At 41.1% G+C, this 20339-nt stretch overlaps 1 protein-coding gene across 4 annotated transcripts in view; it reads right to left on the bottom strand.

Moving 5' to 3' along the window:
* The window catches only part of chd7.S (chromodomain helicase DNA binding protein 7 S homeolog), a 108536-nt gene extending 89591 nt beyond the window's left edge, over positions 1-18945 (bottom strand). The window contains exon 1 of one of the 4 annotated variants that reach the window (XM_018223754.2): positions 18447-18945. The gene's annotated coding sequence lies outside the window, so the exon portion shown is untranslated. Of the gene's footprint in view, positions 1-17499; positions 17668-17702; positions 17853-18446 lie in introns of those variants that run through there. The other 3 variants (XM_018223750.2, XM_018223752.2, XM_018223753.2) reach the window with 3 other exon arrangements.
* Positions 18946-20339: the final 1394 nt, after the last annotated feature.

The following is a 20339-nucleotide window of genomic DNA, read 5'->3' as shown; positions in this document are numbered from 1 at the left end:
AGGCTATAAAGGGGTTAGAATGTCTTATGTGTGTCAATGTATCAGCTATTGGGCTGCACTGTATTACACATTTATATAAAATAAGATCTCATACAGCCCATGTATGAGCAGTTTAACCAAGCACAGAGTGGCCAATATCAGAAGAACAGCTAAAAAGTCAGCAAATACAGATGACTAAAAAAACCAAAAGGAGTGTCACAAAATAAAGACAGAGAAGGAAAGCTACCAAAGCAGTTTATTGCTAATAGAATAGCCACAATAGTGCAAGCTATGCCACTAGGTTTATTCTGAGTAAACAGCTCTAGAAGCTCTCGGTTTGTTTAGGATAGCAGCTGCCATATTAGATTGGTGTGACATCACTTCCTGCCTGAGTCTCTTCATGATCACTCATAGCTCTAGGCTCAGATTACAGCAGGGGGAGGGAGAGAGGCGCAAACTGAGCATGCTCAAGCCCAAGCCCTAGAGGTTTAAACTGAAAACAGGAAGTGTGATACAGAAGCCGTGTATAAACAATAGAAGGAAGGAAATGCAGTGTTTCTTTTGAGAGAGGACTCAGAGAAACATTACTTTGAGTGTTTACTGGTACATTTATATATGCCTTTCTGATAAAGCTTACTTAATTTTAGCCTTTTCTTCTCCTTTAATACATTATACAATTTAGTATAGATTAGTGCATGTTTGAAAATTCTGCATGAGAAGGAGCACACTGGCAGGTTGATATTGCCCTCATCTGACAAGTCACCATAGGGTCATCTCTGTGATCCCATTGTTGGCCCTAGAAGAAACTTGCGTTATATGCCCCCCAAGCTCAAGTAAGCATTGATTACTTAAAAAAAACATTCCTTTCATTTACATGTCCGAAAAAAGTTCATAATTGCCAGATACATTTTCTGAATTTCTTTTGCAGCCAATTATCTATATACTAGTACGAGAAAAAATTGAGATAGCATTCATTCATTGTACAGCAAATTACAGACAATATTCCCTCCTGCATTCATCTAAGCTGTCAATATGTGAAAGCAAGATATGATTACCTAATTGACTTTATTATACCTCTAGTACACAAACACACAAAGGCTGTACGGACAAAGAATCAGCAATACCACATTGCGCTCATTAAATAATCAAAGGAATTATATTAATACCTCTTAATGACAGACAGTATGTGAATTAAGCAAGGGGCTATAATATTCCTCAGTCCTTGGTAAATAACAAGGACAAATCTAATTATACTGTGATTTCCATAAAAGCTGTTAAACAATACTGCAGAGCTAAATCTAGTATCATGAAAGTCCATGAGACTTGACTGTTCATAGTATGTGTTAAAGGAATTGTTCAGTGTAAAAATAAAAACTGGGTAAATAAGATAGGCAGTGCAAAATAAAACATGTTTCTAATATAGTTAGTTAGCCAAAAATGTAATGTATAAAGGCTGGAGTGACTGGGTGTCTCACATAATAGCCAGAACACTACTTCCTGCTTTTCAGCTCTCTTGGTTTACACTGACTGGTTACCCTGGTTACCAGGCAGTAACCAATCAGAGACTTGAGGGGGGCCTCATGGGTCATATATGTTGCTTTTGAATCTGAGCTGAATGCTGAGGATCAATTGCAAACTCACTGCACAGATATGTACCATGTGGGCCTCCTTCAAGTCATGACTAACTCAGAGTTATAGAGCTGAAAAGCAGGTATCTGGCTATTATATTAGACATCCAGTCACTCCAGCCTTTATACATTAAATTTTTGCCTAACTATATTAGAAACATTTTATACAGCCTATTTACCCAGTTTTTATTTTCACACTGAACTGTTCCTTTAAAGGGGTTGTTCACCTTTAAATTAACTTTTAGTAGGATGTAAAAAGTGATATTCTGAGTCAATTAGCAATTAGTTTTCTTTTTTTTTTTTAATTTGTGGTTTGAGTTATTTAGCTTTTTATTCAACAGCTCTCCAGTTTGTAATTTCAGCAATCTGGTTGTTCGGGTCCAATTACCGTAGCAATCATGCATTGATTTGAATAACTCACTGGAATCTAAATAGGAGAGGGCCTGAATAGAAAGATGAGTAATAAAAAGTCGTAATAATACATTTGTAGCCGTACAGAGCTGACCCCCATTTGAAAGCTGAAAAGTCAGAAAAGGAAGGCAAATAACTAAAAAACTATAAAAAATAAATAATGAAGGCCAATAGAAAATTTGCCATTCTATAACATACTAAAGGTCAACTTAAAGGTGAACCACTACTTTAAATACAAAGATAGGGGGAAATAATATATCACACACAGGAGTGGCCAAACCACACTACTTGTTCAGCTTCTTAGCCGGACCAAAATCAAAGTGGAGGAAGGTGTCACATTCATAGGGATGAAGGGCATACAATTAGAGCCAATAGAAGGCTTCAGCCGAGCAGATTTTCTCGGTTTTCTTTTACAACTCAGTGGGACCATATTACTCTGTGCATATCCGAATCGAAGGGCTTGATCGAGTCCATAGCAAGAAAAACAAACTTGGAATAACTAAGGAATGAAGACAGTGATATCAGTTCGATGGCACAAGGTGCCTCCATATACACCCTGGACTGTACAGCTGCAGCAGTTATTTGTTAACTAGTACAGGTATGTAATTGGTTATCCGAAAACCCATTATCCAGAATGCTCTAATTACAGAAAGGCTGGCTCCCATAGACTTCATTATAATCAAATAATCCAGAATTTAATAAATGATTTCCTTTTTCTCTATAGTAATGAAACAATTCTTTGTACTTGATTCCAAGACATAATCCATATTGGAAGCAAAACCAGCCTATTGCTTTTATTTAAAATTGATATGATTTTCTAGTAGAAGAATGAAGATTCAAATTACAGATCCGTTATCTGGAAAACCCCAGGTCCCGAGCATTCTGGATAACAGAACTGATAACCTGTAATTATGCTAAGGTTTTTTTAAAGTGCAGTTCTGCAAAGCTATGTAGTTTCTGTTTGACTGAAACATCTTCAAAACAAAACCTTGGTCAATCCATGGCCATCCAGATGTTTTTATACTACAAATCACAGCAAGCCTTCAGCTACCAGTGATATGCTGAGAGCAGTAGTACAAGAGACCATGCAGCACATAATTCACACAAATGAGTAAAGGTGGCAATAGACGCAAAAATTACAATCTTTCTTGGAAAAGATCTTTCCAAGAAAGATCATTTGTTTCAATACACACGTGTAGAGCGGAGTTGTCAAATATACAGGTAGAAACAATAGAATTCTACATGTATCCGACGATTCAGCACCAACAATGGCCGATGTTTGGGTGCCTTCAACGACACCCGATCAAACTTTTCCGACAAGCCGATTGATATCCAAGTTTTCTGCAGATATCAGTCGTCTCATTTCCCATCATACACGCACCGAATATCGTACGAAAATTTGTTTACAATACAATATTATCTGTGCGTCTATGGTCACTGACATATGGGATCCTGACACTGGTTTTGTAAGTAGGTGATAAAGGTCCACCTGACTGTCAGTACATTCAGCTTAGCACAGATAGATTTATTGAGATCTATAAATACATCAAAATTGGGCTAATCTGAACACTTTAAATACTCTTAGGAAGGTTCAGTTCAACTGGAGTAAAATTTCTTAAAGGGCTGGTTGACCTTCAAGTTAACTTTTACTAAGATATATAATGGCTGAACTTTTCAATTAATCTTCATTTTTTCTTTATTAGTTTTTGAATTATTTACCTTTTTTTACGCTTTCCAGCTTTCATATGGGGGTCACTGACAAATGTATTGTTATTGCTACTTTTTATTACTCATCTTTCTATTCATATTCCAGTCTCTTATTCAAATCAATGCCTTGTTGCTAGGGTAATTTGGACGCTAGCAACTGGATTGCTGTAACTGAAAACTGGAGAGCTGATGAATAAAAAGCTAAATAACTCAAAAACCACAAATAGTAAAAAATATTAAAACCGAAGGCAAATTCTCTCAGAATATCACTCTCTACATCATACTAAAAGACTCAGATTCAGTTTTGAAAGTGTACTTAGGGTCTGGCCGAATCCCAAACCGAATGCAGATATCTATATTTTCTACCGCAACAATATCAGGCGAGCAAGGCATCCACTGCTGAGTTTAACACGTAGCCAGCCACTACTATGGAGAACCGACTACTACTAAAATAGCAAAAGGTAAAAAGAAGCCAGCCTGAAACCTCGGGTATAAAAGAGTATATATGACTGAAAAGAAACAAACATTCATATGGCATCTGTGCATTTTTCTCAATGTCAAAAAAAGCAAGGAGACATATAGAAGTTAGACCAAAAGTAGAAGACGTTACTGATAAAACAGATGTTGAATGAACACTATGGAGTTGTTGTTGTTGTAACTAGCACTTTATTTAATCTGGTAAAAGTGCCATTTCCTTGCACTGGCAAGTAGTGAGGGTCAGAGACATCTGCCAAAAGCATAAAAACTGGCTCTGATTCCATTCAACTTAGGTCTCCCCCGACAGAGTCCTGTATTTATAACAATATTGTATCCTATATATTCTGTAAAAATTTGAAGGCATTTCACAGAGCCCCAAAATACATGATCCAAATCCCATTGGGATTCATGTTCTGACAGCGTAGTAGTAATTGGAAACTGCACAACTAAAAAGTCTCCACTAAAAGGGGGAAATTAGCTCACTTTAAGCACAGGTGAAATTTATTACAAATAGCAATTATTGTTACGACCTTTAATTATCAGTTATGTAGCCTGGCAACTTTGATGTTAACATAATATTGGCATGAACCTGAATGTAAAAAAAAAAAAAAAAAAAAAAAAAAAAAAAAAAAAAATAAGCAAAGTGATTTTTAACCACTTCCTAAAGGAATTGTTCAGTATAAAAATTGGGTAAATAGATAGGCTGTGCATTTTTGACTAGCAGAACACTACTTCCTGCTTTGCAGCTCTCTTGGTTTCCACGGATTGGTTAACAGGCAGTAACCAATCAGTGACTTGAGGGGAGGCCACATGGGTCATAACTGTTGCATTTGAATCTGAGCTGCATGCTGAGAATCAATTGCAAACGCACTGAATAGTTATGTCCCATGTGGCCTGCCTTAAAGTCACTGACTAACTCAAGAGTTATAGATCTGAAAAACAGGAAGTAGTGTTCTAGCTATTATGTTAGACTCCCAGTCACTCCAGCCTCTATACATTACATTTTTGACTAACTATTTTAGAAACATTTTCCACACCTTATTTACCCAGTTTTTATTTTTACCCTTAACTGTTGCTTTAAAACAAATGGAAGTTTAAATGGTCCAAAGCAATGGAAGAAAGATGGTGTTCTAACTAATGACTAGGATTCAACAGTGGAATGAATGACATCAGGCAAGGGCCCTTCAAATGTTGTTGCAATAAATTCACAGAATGGCACTAAAAGCCATCAGCTGTCACAGGGTGCTAAGAATCAGGGTAATTTTTTGGGTGCCACTGCCAAGGGCCTAGCACACACTGGGGAAATTAAGGAGTAGCAATAAGTGGGTATAGTGGGGTCATTAACACAGAGTAACACAAACTGCCCATTCCGCGGTTTGCGGTCAGTTCGGATCAGTGGTAGGCAGGAAAATTTGAATTAACAGCAATGATTACACTGAGCACATGCTATCAATCTACCCCTAAAGTCACACATAACTTGTTTTGTTATTGGTCCTAAACACGTGCCAAAAACATTACAAAAGCATCTAACCATATAATCTGTTATGATGAGGGCAATGTTTGTCATTGGTTGGAATTTCCACAAGTCTTATCTGTAAAATACAATATGAACATTAGTAATGTCCTTCGTGTCTTGTACCTTCTCCCTGCAACAAGCAGGAGATACGAGAAACGTCGATGCTTGCTTATGCATCAGTGGGGGCATACATCCTGCTATCAGGCACCAAACCGGATCTTAAACTGCAACTCTAAGCAACCCCTGAGAGCAAAACGCTAATACAACAGGTGGGATTCAAGGCTTGAAATACCAGTTTACATGGTTAGCACCTCAGATGTTAAATCTTATCTGCCAACAGCTTAAAAACAATTATGTTGTGCAGTTCTGCTCTAATCAGCTTTTAAATTATTATGGAGAACATCCTGAAGAGCTTTGGTGTCATATGCAGCTTACTTGTTCTATACACCATATGACAGATATTTAACCATCACCTTTCTAAGAGAGGCATACCAAATCTGATTTTGTCCAGAGAGAGTGTGTGAGAGAGTGTGTGAGAGAGTGTGTGAGAGAGTGTGTGAGAGAGTGTGGGTGAGAGGTGTGGAGTGAGGGGGGGGGGGGGGGGGGGGGGGGGAGGAGGTGTGTGAGAGAGTGTGTGAGAGGTGTGTGAGAGAGTGAGATGTGTGAGAGAGTGTGTGAGAGAGTGTGTGAGAGAGTGTGTGAGAGAGTGTGTGAGAGAGTGTGTGAGAGAGTGTGTGAGAGAGTGTGTGAGAGAGTGTGTGAGAGAGTGTGTGAGAGAGTGTGTGAGAGAGTGTGTGAGAGAGTGTGTGAGAGAGTGTGTGAGAGAGTGTGTGAGAGAGTGTGTGAGAGAGTGTGTGAGAGTAGTGTGGTAGTGAGAGTTGGGAGAGTGTGTGAAGAGTGTGTGAGAGAGTAGTGTGAGAGAGGTGTTGAATGAGAGTGTGGAGAGAGTGGTGAGGAGTGAGGAGAGTGATGATGGAGTGAGTGAGAGGTGAGAGGAGTGAGAGAGAGTGAGAGAGAGTGTGAGTGATGAGTGAGTGAGAGGAGTGTAGAGATGAGTGAGTGAGTGGGAGTAGAGTGAGTGAGTGAGAGTGAGAGTGAGTGAGAGTGAGTGAGAGTGAGTGAGAGTGAGAGAGAGTGAGAGAGAGTGAGAGAGAGTGAGAGAGAGTGAGAGAGAGTGAGTGAGTGAGTGAGAGAGAGTGAGAGAGAGTGAGTGAGAGTGAGAGAGAGTGAGAGAGAGTGAGAGAGAGTGAGAGAGAGTGAGTGAGAGTGAGTGAGAGTGAGTGAGAGTGAGTGAGAGTGAGTGAGAGTGAGTGAGAGTGAGTGAGAGTGAGTGAGAGTGAGTGAGAGTGAGTGAGAGTGAGTGAGAGTGAGTGAGAGTGAGTGAGAGTGAGTGAGAGTGGTGAGAGTGAGTAGAGTGAGTGAGAGTGAGTGAGAGTGAGTGAGAGTGAGTGAGAGTGTTGAGAGAGTGAGGGAGAGTGGTGTGAGATGAGTGAGTGAGAGAGTGAGTGAGATGAGTGAGAGGAGTGAGGAGAGTGGGAGAGTGTGTGAGAGAGTGTGTGAGAGAGTGTGTGAGAGAGTGTGTGAGAGAGTGTGTGAGAGATGTGTGGTGTGTGGGGTGTGTGAGAGTGTGTGAGAGTGTGTGAGAGTGTGTGAGAGTGTGTGAGAGTGTGTGAGAGTGTGTGAGAGTGTGTGAGAGTGTGTGAGAGTGTGTGAGAGTGTGTGAGAGTGAGTGAGAGTGAGTGAGAGTGAGTGAGAGTGAGTGAGAGTGAGTGAGAGTGAGTGAGAGTGAGTGAGAGTGAGTGAGTGAGAGAGAGTGAGAGAGAGTGAGAGAGAGTGAGAGAGAGTGAGAGAGAGTGAGAGAGAGTGAGTGAGTGAGAGTGAGTGAGAGTGAGTGAGTGAGAGTGAGTGAGAGTGAGTGAGAGTGAGTGAGAGTGAGTGAGAGTGAGTGAGTGAGAGTGAGAGTGAGTGAGAGTGAGTGAGAGTGAGTGAGAGAGAGTGAGAGAGAGTGAGTGAGAGTGAGTGAGAGTGAGTGAGTGAGAGTGAGAGAGTGAGAGTGAGTGAGTGAGAGTGAGAGTGAGAGAGTGAGAGTGAGTGAGAGTGAGAGAGAGTGAGTGAGAGTGAGTGAGAGTGAGTGAGTGAGAGAGAGTGAGAGAGAGAGTGAGTGAGAGTGAGTGAGAGTGAGTGAGAGTGAGTGAGAGTGAGTGAGAGTGAGTGGGAGTGAGTGGGAGTGAGTGGGAGTGTGTGGGAGTGTGTGGGAGTGAGTGAGTGAGTGTGTGTGTGTGTGTGAGTGAGTGAGAGATGATAGATAGAGTGTGTGTGTGTGTATAAATACATACATACATACATACATACATACATATATATATCTATCTATTTTCCAATTGTAATAAAATAAATGTGTTTATTTGAGAATACCCTGATGATGGGTGAAACATTGGATAGGCATTATTAAAAAAAAAAATAATAAAAAAAAAAAAAGTTTGATTTATTACAATTATATGATTGACACTTTTGACCCTGCACCCACAATCAACTTGTTATCCGGTAAGAGTGTGAACACGTGCACATATAATATATTGGGAAAGAAAAATTATATATATTTTTAATTATGCAGCATTCAAGCTGATGCAGATTCAGCCATTTTATTTATCTCCCTGTGCAAGATCAGAAAGCTCATTCCATGTACCTGTACTTAAACACTCAATTCCCTTCCTTTCAGAGGCAGCCTTTGTAATAAAAATGAATAGATTTAAAGCAAAAGAGTAAGGTATAGCTCATCACGCAACTGTCTTTGCTGCAGTATCTTATTGCATTAGTGAGAAAGGTCCAACAGTCCAGCATGCAAGCACCTGCACAGCTAGGACTGTTGGCAGCACTGCAATTTTATAAATAATATATTGCTGACCAGGACCACAAGAATAGTTGTGGGGGGGGGGGAGACACTACAGTAGCTCATGATCGCTTCACTGAATATTTCACTGTGAAGTCTAAAAAAAAAAAAAACCCACAGGAAAATTTCCAGCAAACAGGTCACTTATGTCCTTCATCTGATATAGCTAAACCTTGAATTACAAACAAAATCAAGAGTTTTAAAACTTTATGGATATTTTACATATATATATATATACCCATAATTTGGGTTCCTGGAAGCTGAATATAATAAATGTGCACATATTTTAATTTGAGCTTTTATCATCTTGTACAGGTATAGGATTATTATCCGGAAAACCATTATCTAGAAAGCTAAAATGGCTGTTTCCCATAGAATCCTTTATAATCAAATAATTAAAAATTTTAAAAATGATTTCCCTTTTCTCTGTAGTAATGAAACGATATATTGTACTTTATTCCAACTAAGATATGATAAATCCTTATTGGAAGCAAAACAAACCTAGTGGGGTTTTTTTTCCATTTCAAATGACTTTTTAGTAGACAAAGTAATACGGACACTAAAAAAATTATTTTCAAAATATTAATCTACATTAAAAGTTACCTTTAGGTCATGTTGATTGTTTTTTTGCCGATAGTTCTGCTTTTGTAAGTAATGGTCACTTGAAGTTCCTAAACCTGACTGTTTTGTCAACCTGAGTGTCTATTCTTAACCTGTCAGTTAGGATTCGGCCAGGATTCAGCCTTTTTCAGCAGGATTCGGGCCAAATCCTTGTGCATGGCCGAACCAGATCCAAATTTGCATATGTAAATTAGGTGTGGGAAGGGAAATCATGTGACTTTTTGTCATAAAACAAAGAAGTAAAAAACATTTTCCCACATTTTCCTTTCCCTCCACTAATTTTCATATGCAAATTAGGATTCGGTTCGGTATTTGGCCGAATCTTTCACGAAGAATTCGGCCAAATCCCAAAAAGTGGATTCGGTGCATCCCTAGTTAACAGTTTCTAATACGAACAGACTACTGCTGCACAAATATGGCAGCCCCCTCATAGAGCAACAATGTAGTAAGAAAGGAAATGTAAAAGCTTTAGGCAAATACTTTTATGGCAAAATTATAAAAAGCATTCAAACAATGTTATGATTGATAATAAAAAAGGTTATTTACTGATATCAGTATCTCTAAGGTATGGAGATCCAAATTACGGAAAGAACCCTTGTCCAGTAAACACCACATGCCTAGCATTCTGGATAACAGGTCTCATACCTGTATAAATATAGTGTAAAATTGGAAGAAAAAAAAAAATGTTGGCAGAGTTCCTTCAACAGTAAGCAAGAGATCACTGTAGTAGTTATTCAGTTAAGCAGACGGAATTCTGTCAGGTGCCATTAGTATATACTTGCACTGTGCAGCAAAACTACTTTTAACACATTCATTGCCAGCTGCTCACTTGAGAAGTCATTAAAAAATACAGAGCGTTCTAGTGAATCAGTTAAAAGTTATCTGTCCCAAGACATCTGGTAGAAGAAAATGAAACATTATAGAGAAGTGCTGTACAGCAGCCCCAGTTTACCACCGGATGGCAGGAATAGTTAAATGAATAGTCATCCATTCATGCTGCGGTAGAACCGTATCAGAGTTTTCCTCTCTGTGAACACGCACTCATGATGTCACAGAGCTAAAGCAATCGATGATTTGTAGTGACTCACTGACTAACCTGAGGCACATTACAACTCACAAGGTCATACCTTCTGGGTCACAATTATCACGTGCAGCCGGCCAAGGAGAGAGAAGCATCAACACAGCCATACTAGCTAAGAAACGAAAGTATTTCCCAAATTCCATTAGAACACGACAAGCCATAAAAAAAAAAAAAACCCACAGGATAGACAGACTTAAGCTAGCCATAGACGCAAAGATCCGATCGTACGAATCAACGTACAATCAGACTTTCCCATCTCCCGAACCTCCACTAAACATTCAGACCAAAGTCTTACCATTCCGATCAAATAAAGTAGTTAAATAACAGATCAGCCGATGTTCTGCCCCTGACAGCAATCGTATGATAGTTATGTCCGACAAAGCTAGTTACAGTTTCCCACTGAAAATCGTACGATCGGCAATACATGCAGAGATATTATCGGCAGGCGACAGAAATTTTCTAACCTGTCCGACCGACCAAACAACCGATCTTCGCCGGACGAAAAATGTCGGGACTCTCCACACACGGTCCGAAAATCGCATGAATCCATGATTCATACAATCGGATTGTTGCGTTTATGGCCAGCATTAGTAATACATTTAAGAGATACTTTATTTCCCATATATTTGCAAGCGGCATGTTACACCAATCTGGATACAAACCCTAGCAACACTGTAAACATATGTATTTATCAATAAAGGTAGTCTGAAAGGTAGAATGAAATGGATAATTTTGGCCACTATCAGGACTATCACATAAATTATAGATAATCTTCTCAGGACAGCTGTATCTGCAGTTTCACAGGCACTTTACTGAATACTCTGGTTCCACCAGTGTCTTGTCTCACTGTTCTCTGGTTGCACTCTGCCCACAGACAAAGTGGCATCACCCATGCACATGTAATACTTCCGCTCTCACTGCTCCCCTCATTTTGCCCTTGGAGCAAATTCATTCTATTAATTCACTTCAGCAGTGCGAGCATTTCCTAGAGAATTGTCGCTACTGTTCATTTCTGCCTAGCAAAGCTACGCCAGCACTCTTGCGCTTAGGTTAATTTGAATATTGCAGGTACCTAAAAGTCTCATGGAAATCTTTATTAGTGATGTTGGTGCAAATGTTTTTTAAAACAGCCATAATAAGGACAGAATAGATCCTCTAATTCCCTAGACATAAGTCCACCCTTATACAGTATAAATGTGGCATGCCCCTCAAATCAGTTAAAAAAAATGTGTTCACACGTGTTTAATAGTTTGGACTTTTGAAGGCAATTGCGCTTTAAGGGTTGGGGCAGACGGTCAGATTCGGGAAGATTTAGTTGCCTGGCAACTAATCGCCTCTTCTGCGGGGCGACAATCTCCTTGAACTGCCTTCTTGAATAAAGAATCGCCTAAGCCAATGCACTCGCGTCGATTCGATTTCCGAAGTCACCCGTAGTTTCCTCGAGAGGCAACTTCGGAAATTGAAGCGCCGAGAGTGCATTAGCGCAGGCGATTCTTCATTCAAGCAGGCAGAAGGCAGTTCGGGGAGATTGTCACCCGGCAGAAGAGGCGATTAGTCGCCAGGGGACTAAATCTCCCCGAATCTGCCCCAACCATAAAAAAAGAAAAGCCGTCAGCGTTATTTACAACTTTAATGCATACAGGATATGATGTCACTGACATAAGATTGAGGAGGATGTAGATTCATCTTATCAGTTTGCCTGGTCTGAGGTGGCTAAGTAAACTCTGGCGAAAAAGGTAACATTCTGTAAAATTTGCACTTTACTGCATTTGCGGACTAACGACCATTCGCCAGAGCAAAGAGTCACCTGGTGATATAATGCGAACGAACACTAGCGACTGTCTCATTCGCTAGCGAATTGTCCTTTATGCCTGTTAGTGAATTGGCGATGTCCTGATGGATGGGATTTCTGGAAAACTTTTGCTAGCATCGGCCACTTTGCCCTTTAGTGAATCTGTCCCCTAGTCTGCTTCAACATGCGCTGCTACAGCTAAAGAGTTTGTGACATAGCAAGCCGAATTTGCACCATTGTCCGCTAATATTAAAACGGGCTGTCATAAGAATTAATGGTGTGAAGCAGAACTCTTGTTAATATAGAACTTTCTAAATGTAACAATATTTATAACACAGCAACTTGTTTAAACTATTGGTGGGAAGGGGCTCCAGCAAATAGTACAAAAGGGTTACTTATCCCATTTATGGTTTGGCTCTTAAAATTTTCTCAGTCTTGACAGAAGAACCAGCAAGAAAATAAAATGCTGTTCCTTTTAAATATATAAATATGCACACTTCCACATGTACAACTGTGATCAAACCAATTAATATATGTGACATTTCAGATATTCTTGTGTTGCATTCACTTTTTTTTAAATTCACTGTGCATCCCATGTGAAACATCGGATGAACAGAAGACTGGAATAAAAAGTTTATGCAGCACAAGAATGGAGTATGAATGTTGTATATAGGAGTTTCTGTATATTCATATATTTCAAATTAATATATAAAGACAAATGGAAGGATCCACATGCAACAAAAGTGATGCTTACAGCAGAAGAGGTCTAAACAACAGATAAAGAAGGTTTCACTTATACACACAGAAAACAATATGTGTATATAATCTAGAAGAGTCCAGAGACCACAATCTGGAGAATCATTAGCACCAGGAGGGCATTTAAATCAGACAACCGTAGGTGTGGTTTAACTGGAGCCATATTAAAAGTACAGCCTGTTCTAATCACAAACAACAGTTCCCAAATGTCAGGGTGTCTGTGTGTCAAAACTACAACTTTAATCAATATAACTTGAAAGAACGCTACTGTGGGTTGGGTTAATATGCTGGCTAACTGCCTATGGATAGGTCACAGTTTAAGATGATTGCAGCAACAAGTTTTAAAATGCCTCACCAGGCACATTAAAGAGGTGGCTCACCTTTAAATTAACTTTTAGCATGTTATAAAATGGAAACTTTTTATTGTGCATCATTATTTAGTCTATAGTTTTTTTTTAATGATTTGCCTTTTTCTTTCGAACTCTTTCCAGCTTTCAAATGGGGGTCACTGGCCCCGTCTAAACACAAATGCTCTGTAAGGCTACACATTTATTATTATTGCTACTTCTTATTACTCTTTCTATTCAGTTCCTCTCCAATTCATATTCCAGTCTCTTATTCAAATCAACCCATGGTTGCTAGGGTAATCTGGACCTCGCAAACCAGATTGATAAAACTAAGCTGGAGAGCTGCTTAATACACACTAAATAATGCAAGAAACACATAAAAATTAAAACGAATTGCAAATTTTTCAGAATATCACTCTCTACATCATACTAAAAGTTAACTCAAAAGGTGAACAACCCCATTAAGCACATGCTGCACCTTCACATCATTGGTGTACCCATATGTTAATGTAAAGAATATTGGTGCATTAAGAAAACTAGGATGATCCCAATGACAAGCCATAATCACTCCTGCGTAGCAACAGTAGGTTTAACAATGTCCTTATAAAAAATATAAACTAACCACCATCACCCGTTTCCACTTTGAAAACCCAGTGTCATCTTTACTATGTAGAGCAATTTAGCCTGCAGTAAAAAAAAAAAAAATCACAGATCTACTCGACAGAGAAATGGGATTGCAGCAATGCAAAAAACTGTACCAAGTCACACTTCTGCTTTCACTCTGCTGGGGAGGGGCCCAAGTCATTCTGCGAAACACACTTCTTGGGATGGGGCATATGAAGTGGACATTTACCTGTAAATTCATCCTAAGTATGTTGCAGACCATGAGCAATGTACATTACACTGTAAATATATTGTTACATTTTGCTTTTGCATATCTTTTTAGATGTGGGGGTATAAAATACTTTCTGGTTGTTAAGGTAAGTGGCCCTGGCAACCATTGGGTTGAGCTTGTATTAAAATAGCGGCTTTAGAAGGGCACTATTCAATTTTTGCATCTCTGTTCCAGGATTCGGCGAATCCTTCTGGCCGAACCAATCAGAATCCTATTTGCATATGTAAATTAGGGGCAGGAAGGGAAATTGTGTGACTTTGTCACAAGACAAGGAAGTAAAAAAATGTTCCGCTTCCCAACCTAATTTGCATATTCAAATTAGGATTTGGATTCGGTTCGGTATTCAGCCAAATATTTCACTAAGGATTCGGCCGAATCCGAAATAGTGGATTCGGTGCATCCCTAGTTTTGATCAAAGTAGCTCACTTATATATGCTAGTACATAACCAAAAGAAGGTCCAGCTTGAACCTTAAAACATCTACATGATACAAAAAAGTTCACTATAAGATGAAGCTCTCTTTTAAAGGGTAACTAAACCCAAAAATTAATATTGCTAAAAATGCCATATTTTATATACTCAACTTATTGCTCCAGCCTAAAGTTTTAGTTTCTCAATAGCAGCAATGATCCAGGACTTGTCACAGGAAGTCACCATTTTGGAAAGTGTCCGTGACACTCACATGCTCAGTGGGCTCTGAGCAGCTGTTGAGAAGCTAAGCTTAGGGGTCGTGGCAAATTATCAAGCAGAAAATGAGGTTTGTCTGTAATAAAAGCTGATGCTACAGGGCTGATTATTAAATCATGATGCTAGTTGCAGTGGTTTATGTGCTGTCATGTAGTAATTATCTATATTAATTACTAATCAGTCTTATAGTGTGACATTTCTATTCTATGTGTACTGTATATTGTGAGTTGGTCCCTAAGCTCATTAAGTGACAGCAGCACAGAGCACGTGCAGTGAATCAGCAGAAAAGAAGATAGGGAGCTACTGGGGCATCTTTGGAGATACAGATATTTACTGCTAAACATTTATAGCTACTTCTTTAGTTACGCATTAGTTCTCTTTTAAACATAGCAGAAAGGATATATGTTTCAGGCTTCATGAGAAGGAATAAATGGTAACAACTAATTGTTACAATATATTATATCCATTAGGAAGCAACAGGAAAGCATACATACAGTGTTAGCACATCAATAAACTTGTATCCACTATGTCAACCTAAGTAACATTGGATACGACAGAAGGTGGAAAAACACACAGCAAAACCAAGGAAACGTCTGTGTGGCCTGGAGAAGTGAACAAATATAACAATGTTTTTTGCATGAACGGTATTTGAAAGTTACAGATTTTTAACTTGTTACTTCCAAGAAAAACCGGTTACATCATGGGCAATTTCACAGAAAAACAAAGTACTCGGCCTTTCTGTGTATCCCTATGTACATAACTGATACAATCGTATTTCCCTGAACAGTATATATAGGTGTTTTAATAAACTAGCCCTAAATAAAAGTCAAATATTTACAGGAAAAATTTGATTTTAAAAAAATGTACCTGCCTTGTATCAATTAAAAAGCAATTCACTAATTTAAAGGTGCTATTTAAAGGAAGAAACACTATTATTGTTTATATAAATGAGCTTCTCTGCAGCCATTCAAAGGAGAAAAGGCTCAGGTTACACAGCAGATAAGCTCTGTAGAACATAATGGTGTTATCTGTTATCCACTATTTAACCTGTGCCATATAGCCTTTTTTCAATGTCCGCCATTGCTATACAGCAGTTTGTTTATATGAACTATAGTAGTGTTTCTGAAGCAAACAGATCAGTTTTACCAGTGCCAGGCAACAGCACATGATATTTTCATTATTTGAAAAAACTAATTTTTTTGGGGGCTACTGTTCCTTTAAGTTTAGTAATGAGAGTATCCTCTTCTGCAGTGGGGCCAGTTCTTTGCCCTATGCAGGGTATGCAACAGAAACATGTGGAAGACTGGGTCTCCCACATTCAAAAAAAGTTGAACTAAGCCGATCAAGGGATGCTGGGAATTGTAGTCAAAATGGGCTACAAATTGGATATCAAAAAGGCACAGAGTTATAAGTATAAATGATTGCACTAATTAAATTGCAATTGAACAATACTAGGAAAATTGGTGTCATGCAGATAACGGGTGGGTGATACAGATGGGCTGATCGGCCAGTTGCAGGAGGAGGAAAAAAAGAAATATCCTGGGGAAAATGGGTTCCCTGTCATTAGCATGCAGGTCTGCTAGGGACACCTTCCTATTCCATGTTCGGGAGATAGAATTCAATCGTCTAGAAAGCAGAGAAAGTAAATTGCGCTGGGCAAAAGAAAATTAAAAAGGGAAAAAAAAAAAAAAAGGGGGGAAACTTTATGGTAGGGGGTGATTAAAGAAAAACAAAACGTTCCTTCATTTGCATTTGTTTAAAACTTTAGAGTGGCAGAGAGAATGCAAAGTGCTGAAAAGCCAGAGCTGCATGGTGCTGGCCGGTGAGCTCTCCCATTCAAAGGAAACTCCTCCTCAACTGCTACTTTTGTGTCCTTTGTCTATTGTTTGCCAGGGGAAAGAAAACACACTAAATAAAAAGAGGGTGCTTAATTCTCAGGGAGATACTCCTGGTGTCCCTCTGTAACTGGGTGCCCATGGCTTGTGTAGCTATTGCCTTTCCAAGTAACCCCCTCCCTCACGCATTGGCTCCCCCCCTCCCCAGGGTAACCCCCTGTGAAAGGCCATCAGGAGGAGATGAATGGCATGCAGTGATGGCTGCTGGTAGCCTGCAGCTCCTTCTGCCTGAGCCTCATCAACAAACCTCTCCCATTCACACACACCGCTTCCCACCCCCCCTGCTCCCCCAGCAGGACCCTGTGCAGGGAAATAAAACAAGGGAGGCCATGTCTTTCTAAGAAGAAGCCACTAGAGTCATCCCCAGCTCCCCAATGATCACTGGCTAATCCCCCCGCAGAGAGGGCAACTAGAGCTCTAACACATCAGAGCTCTAACACATCATCCGGGATTATTTCTACCATTCCAACGGGAAAAAAACCTTCCTATATTCCAATTGTCCGGGGATAAAGAAACGTGCCTGGAGCGAGTCTCCTCGGTATAGATTGTGCCACTACAAACCCTCTTTCGTTGGTGTGGCTGAACTACATTTCCCAGGATGCTGTGAGAGGCGCGAGCGCTTTTTTTCAGGGTTAGTTGGCGTTCTCTTGTCCATTGCAGATGCTCAGGCCGATACACCCCCAATCGTACTCAATTGATTTTACATGAGTTTCTTTTTTTTCCCTGCGACACCCCCTCTTTTTACTTTTTTCTCTGAGCAAGGTACCTCGTGTCTCACATCCCAAATAAGCCCCCGCCCCCACCACACAAGCACTCACACCAGCATGTTTCTCATCCCTCCGGCTTCTGGATACGAGAGGCTGCCGGATACGAGAGGTGTGTGCGCCCTGAGGCTGCAAAGAGAGACAATCCCGCAGCTGCCCCGCACGCACGATACAATGAGTCGCCAGCAGCATCAGCAGCGTGCCACTAGTACACAAACACACGCCTCACATGGAAGAATAGAAAGCCGGGAGTGTACCTTTAACTGCACCACATGCACCGCCTCGATCCGGACACTTTGTCTGCACAAATTGATGGGAATCCAGAGCTCGGGGCCACACACACCCCCCAATATAACCCCCTCCCTAATTTGACCTCAGTGGTCAAATGTCGCGATAAAGACAACGTGCTCCTGTCGTGATTTCTAAAGGGGGAGGGACAGCAGCAGCTCCTCATGGTCAGGATCTGACCCCCCCCCCCCAGAGATCCTCCATCTCCTCTATCCATCTCTTTCTCTGTCCTCTAATCACGGCCGGGGGAAGGGGGGCAGCCCCCGCATAAAACTGAGGGGTCCAGTTAGCAACCCCCCCATCTGCTCCATGGGGCCCCTGTCATGTTGGGACCCAGGACTAAAGCTGAGAGGGGCAACACTGGGCTGAGGGGCAAACACTGGGCTGAGCTGAGAGGGGGCAACACTGGGCTGAGGGGCAACACTGGGCTGAGCTGAGAGGGGGCAACAGTGGGCTGAGCTGGGGAGGCATCACTGGAGGTAACAAGAGACAAGAAACACTTGTCGGGAATCAGTGGCACAAACTTCGTGCATCTGCCGGGCAACTTGTGCCACCCGGTGCTGCCGAGTGCGAGACAGGGAAGGGACTCGATGTGCCAATTGAGGAGTTGCATTGTTATTAGCCTGGTCCAACACCGGACTGATTCATTCACACGCTCTGTGCCCTTCCCCTGCTTCCCCACAGCCGCCATCCCGCCCCCCGTAGCCACTTACCCGGCCAGGAGGCTTCTCTTCGCCCACCGGAGCTCACACCGCCCTATTGTCTCACGAGCAGATCAGCAGATATGGGCAACTCTTATCTGCTCTCCCCCTGCCCTCCTCTCCCAGCCGCACGGGAGTAGGGGACGATCTTTGCCTGTAGACTTCACGCTCTCCCCACACTCCAGCCTGTTCAGCTTTACTCTCTCTCGCTCTGTCCCGTGTCCGTGCGGCTCATTCGGTTTCCTGCGGTCTCTCTCTCTCTCCCCTTTTTCTCTTTTTGCCTTTGTGTTTTAATTTCGGCTCAAGTTTAATCCGATAGAAGTGCACGAGCGCGCCCGTACGGAGGAGGCGAACCCGCGGCTCCGCCGGACACTCACAGCTCAGTCACATTCACTCTTCAGGCACCAGCTCCACCCGCGCGCACGCGTCCTCCCAGAGGACAGAGCGCGTTCACACAGGACGCGAACTTACTCACACACCACGGACTCCTCCTACTCCCTGCCCCCTCCTTCCACCGCCGCGTGACGTCACTCAGCCACCAGGCATAATTTATGCAAGAATTCACTAGTGCTTTTCATTCAAGTTCTCTCGCGCGCCTCCTCCCCTCTTCTTAAAGGGGCCCGCGTGTTTATCTCCGGCTATGTGTGTGGCTACATGTTGTATTTGTGGAGTATACGCTAGCAGCTAATAGTGAACATGTTCTGCCTAATCCAAATCACATTTGCTTTGCGCTGAATTACAATTAAAAGTAATTTAAAAGATTGCATTTTACCCAAGTCCTGTAAACAGAAATGTTCAAACATGGCGCCCTCTGTCCCTGAAGGACCTCTGAGGGAGTTAAATGTAGATACGAATGTAAAGTATCCAGCCATCAATCACATTCCATTTTCAATCCCGCCTGTGGTATATATTGTGCTAAACGAAATGTAATAGTTCCGCCACACACCTGTAATTCGCTAGAATTCCAATGGTGGTGCTGATCCTCCGTTGACCCGGCCAGGTCCCTTAGCAACAGCAATCGTTTGGAAACAGATCCACACACGCACATGAGATTATGCAGTCGGGGAGTTGGCACCTTTTATTTATATATTTCTGGTGGCACAATAACCTCCCGGCTGCATAATCTCGTGTGTGTGCGAATCTGTTTCCAAACGATTGATATATTGTGCTAAAACCAGGCCCGGACTGGCAATCTGTGGGTTCTGGCAAATGCCAAAGGGGCTGCTGTATGGTTCCATAGAAAGTTACCATATAGTTACATAGTTACATAGTTAACTTGGGTTGAAAAAAGACAAAGTCCATCAAGTTCAACCCCTCCAAATGAAAACCCAGCATCCATACATACACCCCTCCCTACTTTTAATTAAATTCTATATACCCATACCTATACTAACTATAGTGGGCTGTTTGGGCTGGTAGGGAGCTGTTTGGGCATCAGTGTACTTGGAATGGCAGGGCCTATTTTGACTCCCAGTCCAGGCCTGGCTAAAACCATTAAGAATGTACAACCAGCAGCCCTTCAATTGCAGAATTTGCAGTTGAAATGCAACTTCCTCTGACTAAGTGCCCTCCTTTAAGCCTAAAGCAGTTATTTTATTTATTTTTTTCATTTGTGTGGTGCACCTTGTGGTATGTATATTGAAATATGGGAAATCCAGTGCTTCTATTCTAATTACCTCACATAGACAGCATGTGTATTTCCCATTCCTTATAGTAGTAGTAGTAGGACGCCAGCTGAAGGACTGCACGTTGGGCATCCCTTATTTATGTTATTTTCTCTATGTCAGCCTTTCTTAATTTAAGGGGTCCCCCAATTCTTTACCTCTGGAGAATTGGTATATTAATATTATGCAATTATATATTGAGCCCCTTCACCACCCCAACCTCAGTGTATTTGGCTAGAAT

The sequence above is a fragment of the Xenopus laevis genome, chromosome 6S, assembly GCF_017654675.1.
Source record: "Xenopus laevis strain J_2021 chromosome 6S, Xenopus_laevis_v10.1, whole genome shotgun sequence".
In the NCBI taxonomy this organism is placed as follows: Eukaryota; Metazoa; Chordata; class Amphibia; order Anura; family Pipidae; genus Xenopus; species Xenopus laevis.
This window is presented reverse-complemented; position numbering and strand designations above follow the sequence as displayed.